Source organism: Dromiciops gliroides, chromosome 3 (assembly GCF_019393635.1).
Source record: "Dromiciops gliroides isolate mDroGli1 chromosome 3, mDroGli1.pri, whole genome shotgun sequence".
Lineage (NCBI taxonomy): Eukaryota > Metazoa > Chordata > Mammalia > Microbiotheria > Microbiotheriidae > Dromiciops > Dromiciops gliroides.
This window is the reverse complement of record NC_057863.1, coordinates 273,117,389-273,128,071: the sequence shown is the minus strand read 5'-3', so window position 1 is coordinate 273,128,071 and position 10,683 is coordinate 273,117,389. Positions and strand designations below refer to the sequence as shown.

The following is a 10,683-nucleotide window of genomic DNA, read 5'->3' as shown; positions in this document are numbered from 1 at the left end:
ATTGTGGATTCCTTTTGATGTCTTTTCCCAGATCTGAATTCTTTCTTGACCCTAACAAGACTCAAATAATGTGTATACATTTTTTTAAAAAACCTCTGTGTACCAGAGAGTGGGGTATATTCTTTTTAAATCTATGTCTTAATAAAATTTGCTGCCTCTTTGACCATAAATGTCCAAAGACTTCAACTTGTTCTTTTAGTTTGCGATTGCCAAGACTCCTTTTCAAGAGGACGTGCCAAATGAATGGTGGGCAAAGAACTCAAGTCTAATTTCCAAACAGGCAGACATTATAAATTTTCAAATTTATTAATTTTATTTTTGTAAAATTACAGTACTGTTGTAAAAATACATTATATCACTAAAATCCATGATTACATCATTTTCTACTTTAAATGTATGAATCTATATTAATTTAAAATACATAATTCCTGGTTTAAAAGCCTAGTAAATCTAATCAGCCACTTGTAATTCCCTGCCAAATAACGTGTTCTTTCTTATAAATGAGAACTTAAAAATTGCCTTCGTTATTGAAATTTTGGGGGAAAATAACCCACTGGTGGTATGAAATGCAACTATGAAGAGCCCTCACAGCAAATATGCCTTGTTTAATGGTTGTGTCTCTCCAACAAGGACCATACTGTGTACTAGTGTGCCTCCACTTCTAACCTTAACTTGTAATTCTATACCAAAATTTCCCTTGTTTTGGCTTTCACAAATGATTCTAAACTGCAGTCAAAATCCAGTTTAATTTAATTCCTGGCTTCAATATTGAGGAGTACAGGCTGAACAGGAAAGTAAATGGAAGCAGACAATGTGCTTGGACTTCTAATCCATGAAGGGAGCTGCAAGAAAGAATTTTTTCTTTCTGAAACCGAAGAAAGAATTCTCAGTTTCTGAGACAATGCAGCAGTGCAGATATGGCAAGGCAATAAGACTGGGAAACTGGCTGCCACAATTACATGTGGAGTGCTGGGACCAAAGTGAAAGACTAAAATGAGTGGAAAAGAAAGATTATAAAAGTGAGACCAACATGTGCAGAAGTGGAGAGGTCTAAGCATATGTGCGGGAAGACAGCAGTTTTATCTCACTCACAGCCCTAGTACATAGAGTTACAGGAATTATATATACAAATAGATAAGTAGTGAATGACCAAATAAGTAAATGTAATGAACGTTTCCGAGGTGGAGGGGGGAGGTTTTTTGGGGGAAAGACAGAGGATTGGAGAAGAATTCATTATACTTTTAAATTAAGATTAAAACATTAAAAAAAAAAAAAACGGTCAGAAGAGCTAGCTGTGTTTAACAATATTCTTCTTGGTAAAGTTATTATTATGGATGGTCATTTGCATGTGAAAGCACAGTGAAAACCATCTTTTAAAAAAAAGAAAAAGTAATTTCCTTGAAATCTTCCCAAAGGCAAACTCCACGAATTTTCTTTCATTTCTGTAAAACAGGTTGTCACAACATCAAGTATGAAGCCTGGACTCCAGACAGTAGTTGGGTGCACATTCCCAGGTAGCCTGAAACCCAGCAGACAATGTAGCTGTTACTTAATAAACACAGAATTCTACATTGTATGCCAGGTTCATGCCCCAAACCTGGACGTTCTCCCTACAAAACCAGTTCTGTTGATTTGGGTAACCTAATTCAGCTCTTATGATTCCAAATGTACTTAGGCTATTCATTTTTTATAAAGACAACTGAAGGACCAGAAGCTATGAAACAAGTTGGACTTCCTTAGGCAAAAACGGTTAGATTGGAGAGCATCAGATATTATTACAGTTTAAATATTGCATTATTCAGAAATTGTTGTTTGTCCTTTGTTCTCAAAGAAAACCAACAGATGTCATGACTTGAAATGAATTGGATTTAAGTGAGGGAGGGCTGTGCAAAGTCACCAACCTTACTCTCTCCTCCAGAGCCATCTGGGTCCAGTGGCAAGACTGGAGATGGCCATGGATGTTTAAGGCAATTGGGGTTAAGTGATTTGCCCAGGGTCACACAGCTAGTAAGTGTCTAAGGCGAGATCTGAACTCAGGTGCTCCCAACCTCAGGGACAGTGCCCATCCAGAAGTTATAATCATACAGTTTATGGAAACATGAATTTGCATTCCTCGAAAGGTATATGTTAGCAGTTGATCCATTCCAATGAAACAAAGAAATCAACAGAAACTCAGAATCCTTCAGTCTTAGGACACAGTTATTTAGCATGTCTCATTTAAATAAAATACTCATGATGACCAAATTTGAGATCACACTGGAGGACTTTTTAGCACCAGGAATTTTCTCTATATGTTGAAGACAAGACAAAGGTTCTTATTGTCCAAGAAGCATCAGTCTTCATTAGAGGATTGGAAGAGAAGCTCTAAGATGCCATCAGAGACCCAGTAGCCAGATGTAGCTGCTGATTGAAAGGGACAGGATCTACACTGACTACTGAGCGAATGAGGGACAAAACAGGCAGAGGGAGTCATCTCTTTTCATGGAGATAGTCTGTGGAAAGAAGCGGAAAACATTTAGTTCCACAAATTGACCCAAAAGAAACTAATTACCTATTTTCTTTGGAAATGAATCTCCAACACCACACCTCAAGATGGAAGAGTCCTTGTGAAATAAGCTATAAATTATTGTTAGTTACAGCTATTTATGTTTAAAAAAAAGTTTTAATGCTGGAGTTTTGGAGCAATTTTCAGGCAACAGAGAATCAGAACAGCTACAGAAAGCCCTTTATTGCTCTCTAGAGATAGTTTTTAGGGCTTTCTGGTGTCATGGACCCCTTTGGGTAAAATAAAATACCTAGGATTAAGAGAGAACACAACTATACTGAAATAGTCATCAAAATGTTTTTTAAAAATCCATAGATCTCTGGTTTAAGAACTCCCACTGTGGTGGGTCAACTCCCACCTATGTTTTTGTACCAACTTTAGTTACATATACTGTCGATATGTATGCGATGATGAGATGGTGATCATTCACCCTATGCTAATTAAAACAGCACTGCATTGTAACCAAAAAGAGCAGTGCTGCTGGTATTGGTAGATGGCTGGTAGCTGGTATTATCACCACTGTAATGTTAGTCCAGTCCTTTATAGGGATTCAGAACATGTCACCAGGTGTCCAAAGAACTTGGAGAAACTGCTCTTCTAAAGTTCAGTGTACTGGCTGATCTGTACTAATGGAGGGGAGTAGAATACAGGATAATAAGCAAGAAGGAAAATGAACAAAATGGCCACTAATTCAAACCAAAATTAAGACAAAAAACTTTTTGTAAAAGTTATTTTTGCTTTTAGTGTAAAATGACAAAGACAATTGGCTATGAGGCCTTTTGTACCATGGCCTGTTCCAGTATGGATCAGGATTCAAGTTTGGACACAAGCACTGGAATTGAGATATCTTTATTTACTTATTTTTTTTGGCAGGTCAATGAGGGTTAAGTGACTTGCCTCAGGTCACACAGCTAGTAAGTGTCAAGTGTCTGAGGCCGAATTTGAACTCAGGTCTTCCTGAATCTACGGCTGGTGCTTTATCCACTTCACCACCTAGCTGCCCCCGAGATGCCAATTTTTAATACAAAATATACATATTCAGTTTGGGTGTGACTAAAATTTTAAAGTAAATCACTGGGATATATAGCTTAGAAAAGAATTATTAAAAATTAAATGTCTGACACCTGCTACTGGATCTAATGCCTAGAAATAAGATAACTTTTTTTTTTTAAGTGAGGCAATTGGGGTTAAGTGACTTGCCCAGGGTCACACAGCTAGTAAGTGTTAAGTGTCTGAGGCCAGATTTGAACTCAGGTACTCCTGAATCCAGGGCCGGTGCTTTATCCACTGCGCCACCTAGCCGCCCCTAGAAATAAGATAACTTTTAAGATTATTATTTTTTTTTTGTTATGTCAGTCAGTCAATAAACATTTACTCAGTGCCTTCTCTGTGCCAGGGAGTGCTAAGCGCTATGTGAATGTTGTGTGAACTGATTCCAATTAAAAATTAGGACAGTACTAATTTATAAATGGGATAAAATACTAGTAAAGAAACAAGTGATATCTAAAGGAAATAGCCTGGAAAATGTTACATAACAAAAAGCATTCAATGAAATCTCATTGACACTATCTTTATTTGGGGAGAAATTCTTACTTTGTGGGCTATCCCCTTTGGTCATGTAAGATTATAAGAACCATTTAGTTTTAGTTGCTCATAGTTCCTATATTATACGGTAAACTTATTTTTGATCCTATAATCTCTTTTGAAAGTTATATCTATATGTACACAGATACATCCCTATATGATTTTCTAAATAGAAAACTTCAATATTGGGGAACAGTTACATGTATGGAGGGAGATTACTGGATTGTGAGCTCTAAGGAAATGAGAGTATTTATAAAAACACCTTAATTTTATGGATTAAAAACCCTAAGACTCAGAGAGGTAAATAATTTGCCTACTGTTATAAGGATAGCAAATAGAAGTGGATGAAGGCTCCTAACTCTTAATGAGTTATCAAATGAATATACCCAATGAGAATATCAAAAATTCAATTTTTTGTACCAAAATTTTAGAGAATTTTTAGCCATGTTTATAATTTTAGATTAGATAGATAGTTTCTAAAATCCCTTCTGGCCCTAAGATCATATGGTATCTCAAAATACTCTACTCCTCCCCACAAGTTAATTTGCACACCACATTCATATCTGCAATTTAATTAATTCCTTAATTTATTACAAGCGTGAACATTCTTTCATTACTAAATTGTCAGTCTATTTGTGTCCTAAGAATACTTATGGATTTGAAACAACAAGTTAATGCATTGTTATAATAAAACATTAGCCTTCTTTGGAAGTGATGATATAATTGAAAAAGTTTTACCAGCAAATTTTAGTACACTGCATGATTAAAGGATCTCTCTCTCTCTCTCTCTCTCTCTCTCTCTCTCTCTCTCTCTCTCTCTCTCTCTCTCTCTCTCTCTCTCTCTCTCTCTCTCTCTCTCTCTCTCTCTCTCTCACGCCCCTTATGCAACGATGAAATTATGCCAGAGGTGAAGCCAACATTTGAAGTACAGGTGTCTAATTAAAGTATGTGCTTGTGAACTTGAATTCCTGCCGTGTTACATAATTACATCAGAGCCAGAGTAACACCATAACTGGCAAATGTTTGTAGTGAATCTAGCTCTTGCATACCTGAGACCCTGTGACTATATTGATCAAAAACATTTATACCAGCTGATGGTCACTTGACTCTCATATCACACTATTTAGTAAATTGCCCTCTGAGTCAACATTAAGATTCGGCTGAACATTTTGATGGAAATTCTTGCTAAAGATCTTTTCCCCCTTAAAGACTTTGCCAGACAATACTAGTCTGAGCAGGTCTGGGGTTGGCACAGGATTTTAAAACACGTTACTCAAGGCAAAAACCTGTTGTATACCCATAAAGACAGACTCAAACTAGTTAAAATATTTATTAGTAATTATCTCGAACTCTTTTCTCAATTAGAATCAAACTTCTTCACCATTATTTGTTGAAGACACTAGTATTTTGCTCCGGGGGAAACAAGGGAAATGGGGGGCGGGGTGAAGAGACACCCTGAAGAATAAAGTTTTAACTCAAGAGTGTCCAAGTTCAGGAAATGATGACACTGAATCCACAAGAGTATAGGAGAAGCATGCATGTGCTTGAGCGTGTACACACACACAAACACATGCGAACACTTTTTTTATATAGGAACATTTGGGGAGTGAAAAGAATGTTCTTCGAGGAAAATGTAATGTGTGACAAGAGTTGGTATTAAGGGAAATTCTTGACATATTTTAAGAGCTAAGATATTAAATGATATCTTCGAGATAAGCTCAGGTAACATGGTCCACCAATGGCTAGCGAAGTAATTTAGAATGCTTAAGTCAGCTGAATGAATAGTTTTAGAACAGATAGAGAAAAGAAGTGAAGGGGAAGAGGTCAGCCTCTTAAAAAACACTTGGGAGATTATAAATTATTGTCCCTTATGATGAGCAAATTGACCACTTTTATGTTATCACTAAGTTCTTTCTCCCCTGCACAGATATTCATTAAGTAATTAAAAGCAAGGCACTGACTCTCTGCAGGGCACACAAATGAACCAAAAGTCCTATCTTCCCTATAAGGCAGTAAGCTCCATGACATGTACAAGTAAGTATAATAAAAGACAGAATGTGGAACTGCCCATTAAGAACGATAAAAATTTTTGGAGATTTCAAGAGATACTATGTCCAATTTTGGGGATGGATGGCAGTCAGATGAATGAGAGAATCAGAATCATGAGGACTATCACAAGGCTCTAAGGATGGGTGACCTGTATGCTACATCACATTTTACTGACAGACAATCATAGGGACACACAGAAACACATTTTGGGTTGGAATATACTGTCATGTGCAAGTGGCTCATTTCGGGCCTTCCTTTACTTTTTGCATTTAGCCTCACACAGCTAACGTGGGGTGGAAGAAAGTATGTTTAATAACTACACCTCATAATTGTAAAAACTGACACCTCAAAAATGCTTCAAGTTAGGTAAGATTAAACTAAGAAGAGGGCAGCTAGGTGGCGCAGTGGATAAAGCACCAGCCCTGGATTCTGGACTCGAGTTCAAATCCAGCCTCAGACACTTGACACTTACTAGCTGTGTGACCCTGGGCAAGTCACTTAACCCTCATTACCCCAGAAAAAGAAAAAAAAAAAGATTAAACTAAAAAGTAAGATGGAAAAATCCTAGCTCTAGAAACAGAGACTCATTTCTTCGTCCTTAGAAATTTCTGGTTTCATTATTTTGGATCTCTGGCACAGATTATGAAGCTTAAAGAAATGATGAATAATATAGATAATAATATATAACAAATAATAGTGCAGACAAATAATATAAGTGAAACAAATCTAATCGTTTTTAATAAAACTTTATGTTGCTAATACATTTGAATTTTCTAAAGAATCACAGAAAATTAAGGGACCTTGGAGCTCACATAATTCCAAACCCCATCTTATTACAGAGGAAGAAACAGAGACTCAGATTGGCTAAGTACGTTGGCCAAGGTCATATAGCTAGTTAATATTGAAGCTGGGACAAGCGTCAATAGGGATTCTCCCCATCATTTTCTAGTGTCCCTCCCTCCTTTGATTACTTCTAATTTACCCTGGATATAGCTTGTTATTACACATTATTTATCGGTTTGTTGTCTCTCCCCCATTAGACTGTTAAGCTCCTTGAGGGTCTTTCTTTTTTCTATGCTTCGCACATGGGAGCAGCTAATAAATGCTTATTTTGTTGTTGTTTTTTTGCGGGGCAATGGGGGTTAAGTGACTTGCCAAGGGTCACACAGCTAGTAAGTGTCAAGTGTCTGCGGCTGGATTTGAACTCAGGTGCTCCTGAATCCAGGGCCAGTGCTTTATCCACTGCACCACCTAGCTACCCCTAATAAATACTTTTTTACTACTTTCTCCTACTTCAGGCTACATGTGAAAACTTATCTATAATTGTTTATTATAGGTAAAATTACTCAACTAAAAAGAAAAATCTGTTTCTGAGGAAAATGGATTATTCTGGTCTTGGATTATTTGGAATGGCCATGTTAATCATAGGTATAATGCAATGTCCCACTTCACCTTGCTTGTATAGACACAAGAAATACATGAAAGCACTAGTTTTAACATGCTTAAAAAAAAAAGGTTTTTCTATGTTTCCACAAGAAAGATACTGATGCTAGTATAAAGGTGGGGTCGAAACCACTCCACCCCATTTTAGTGTTCATACCTTCACTAGGCAAGAACACGTCTCAATCAATTAATCAAGAGTATTAGACTTTCAGGGACTCATTAGAGAAAATATCCACCAAAGATTCTCATTATTAGATATTCTAGATGCACTAGGAAAAAAAAAGACAATTTTTTCATTTTAAAAGTCAGGCCAATTTTTTTTTTTTAAGTGAGGCAATTGGGGTTGTGACTTGCCCAGGGCCACACAGCTAGTAAGTGTCTGAGGCAGCACTTGAACTCAGGTACTCCTGACTCCAGGGCCAGTGCTCTATCCACTGTGCCACCTAGCTGCCTCAGGCCAATTCTTTTGAGACTGCCTTTGCTTGTTTGAAAGCTTATATATCAATATCTACTACTTTACTGTAAGCTAGTATGAATATTGCAGTTAATATAAAATGTAGGGCTTTTAGGTATCCCTAAAATAAAATCTGTAAAGCACTGGGGCCTAGAGAACACAATTATATTTCATAAACAATTCTATTTTATATACTTTTAAGATTTCTTAGACTACCTGTCTTATCTGTGACTTGAATCCAGATGGTTTGTCTGAGATCTTTTTTTTTTTTTTGGAGTGCAGGTCCAGAGTTTACCACCTGACCTGGAAAACTCAAATAATCAACCCTCTAAATGCTTAATTGCTTAAAAAAAATTTTTTTTAAGTGAGGCAATTTTGGGGTTAAGTGACTTGCCTAAGGTCACACAGCTAGTAAGTGTTAAGTCTCTGAGGCCGGATATGAACTCAGGTCCTCCTGACTCCAGAGCCAGTGCTCTGTCCACTGTGCCACCTAGCTGCTCCTGCTTAATCTCTTTTGTTGGGATCCCCATTCTTGTTCAGGGGCTACTTGAGCTTGTTTTCTTTAGTCTCTGAGTATACTTGTCCTATTTGGAATTCTAGTAGGAATGTATTATCGGGAAATCTTCATGCTCTTTGGGAATAGGGACCCAGAAGAAAATTGCCTAGACCTCAAAGGGGATTGCATATAGTGCAGGGTCCTTTATAGATGTTTCTGTAGGACCCATGTAGAAAGGGGCACTTAGAAAAAAAAATGTCCAAACTCCAGGAGGATAGAAGAAAGGGAGGAAAGAATGAAGAAAGGAAGGAAACAAACATTTATTAATTGCCTACTATGTGCCAGGCACTATGCTATGCGCTTTACAAGGTTTGTCTCGTTTTTATCCTCAGAATAACCTTATAATCTAGGTGCCGTTATTATCCTCATTCTATAAATGACAAAAATGAGATAGACAAAGAGGTTGTGATTTCCCCAGGGTCACAAGCTAATAAGTGCTGGAGGCTTAATTTGAACTCAAGTGCTCCTAATTGTGAGCCCCATGCTCTATTCTGTACTCCACCTAAGTGCCTCTAGGGAGCTAGGCATAAGTATAGTCTTTTGCACTGAACAAAGCACTGAAGGACTTTCACCTACAACAGTTTGGTTTCTTACTGGAGAGTGAAGAGATGATTTCCCCTGATCCCCATAGGAAGAGTACTATATGCTTTGAAATCATGGTAGGGGGTGCAGCTAGGTGGTGCAGTGGATAGACCACTGGCCCTGGATTCAGGAGGACCTGAGTTCAAATCTGACCTCAGACACTTGATATTTACAAGCTGTGTGACCCTGGGCAAGTCACTTAACCCTTACTCCCCCCCCCCAAAAAAAAATCATGGTAGGGAATAAACGTTCCAGTGGAGATGTTTGATTTTGTTTCCCTTTTTATATCAGCAAATGATTAAAGTGACACTAATATTGTGGGTCCAGGGAAGGAGGGGGAACTTAATTAACAGGGGAGGGGGTAAAGGGTCCCTTAGTCTTGACTCAGTCTCCTTTCCTCTCCTTTATTCCCCAGCTTAATCAGGAACCTGCAAGTTTCAAAGGGCCTGGGAGATTTTGCATATTAAACACTTCTGAGTATTAGAAACTCCAGCAAATATAAAGCCACCAGCTGCACAGTGGGCAGGTGTTAATAGCACCTATAATTTTGTGATTGGCATATAATTTTATGATCTTGGCTATAATTATATAATTAGTGGATGAAGAGATACAATGTATAAGAAGATCTTATTTATATTTCCTCATTGGTTTCTGATGTTGAGGTATTTTATAAGCATTTAACTAACATTTATTGAATGCCTACTACATACATGCCATATACTGCTAAGCACTGGGAATACAGAGATAAAGGGGGAACATCCTCTGTCTTCTAGGAGTTTAAATTCTCAACAACATATATGGATGTGCACATGACTTGGGACAAGCAAGAATTCTGGTTTTGTGACAAGAACAGTCATGCGTCAGCTTCAGTTGACACTAAGCTGACTCAGAACATTCGCCACTAAATCAGATGAAACAGGATTTCATTGGTATCCTCATTTTAGTTAAGTTTTCTATCAGGTGAATGATGGAGATTTCTTGCTATACTTAAGTTTCATTACTCTCTCATTTTTTAAAAATTTTGTAGTTTTTAAGAATGTATTTACTCCAAAAAACATGTAAAAGTTGTTCCTCTTAAAGAGCACACTTCAACAACAGTTAAGAGATATTGTAGCTGCCCTTGGTGTGGGGGAGTCAAGGGTTTAAAGAATTATTCAAGACTACAATGTAATAGGATCAATCCCACCAAGGTGCAAGGGAAAGTGCAGTCGAAAATGAAAAACAATACTAAGAACTGACGAATCATTGCTGCAATGATTCCTAATTCCCAGGAAATAAGCAATCACATTTAGAGGTATATTGCTACTAGAGGGGTTTGTTTGAATTTTCTAGACCAAGCTTCTTGAAGCTGGAAGAATAGCAGGAAGATGATAAAATAATGCAAAGACTGGAGTAATGAAGATTGGTAAAGTAATTTTTACTGTGGAAAAACTCATTCTTTCATTCAAAGCTGTAAGCAAACCGAATGCT

The 10,683-nt window shown here is 37.4% G+C and overlaps 1 long non-coding RNA gene across 1 annotated transcript in view; it reads right to left on the bottom strand.

Annotated features, from left to right (window-relative positions):
* Positions 1-1,982: 1,982 nt before the first annotated feature.
* The window catches only part of LOC122750854, a 158,616-nt gene continuing 149,915 nt past the window's right edge, over positions 1,983-10,683 (bottom strand). The window contains exon 5 of the long non-coding RNA XR_006355760.1: positions 1,983-2,492. This is a non-coding gene — a long non-coding RNA (uncharacterized LOC122750854). The remainder of the gene's footprint in view (positions 2,493-10,683) is intronic.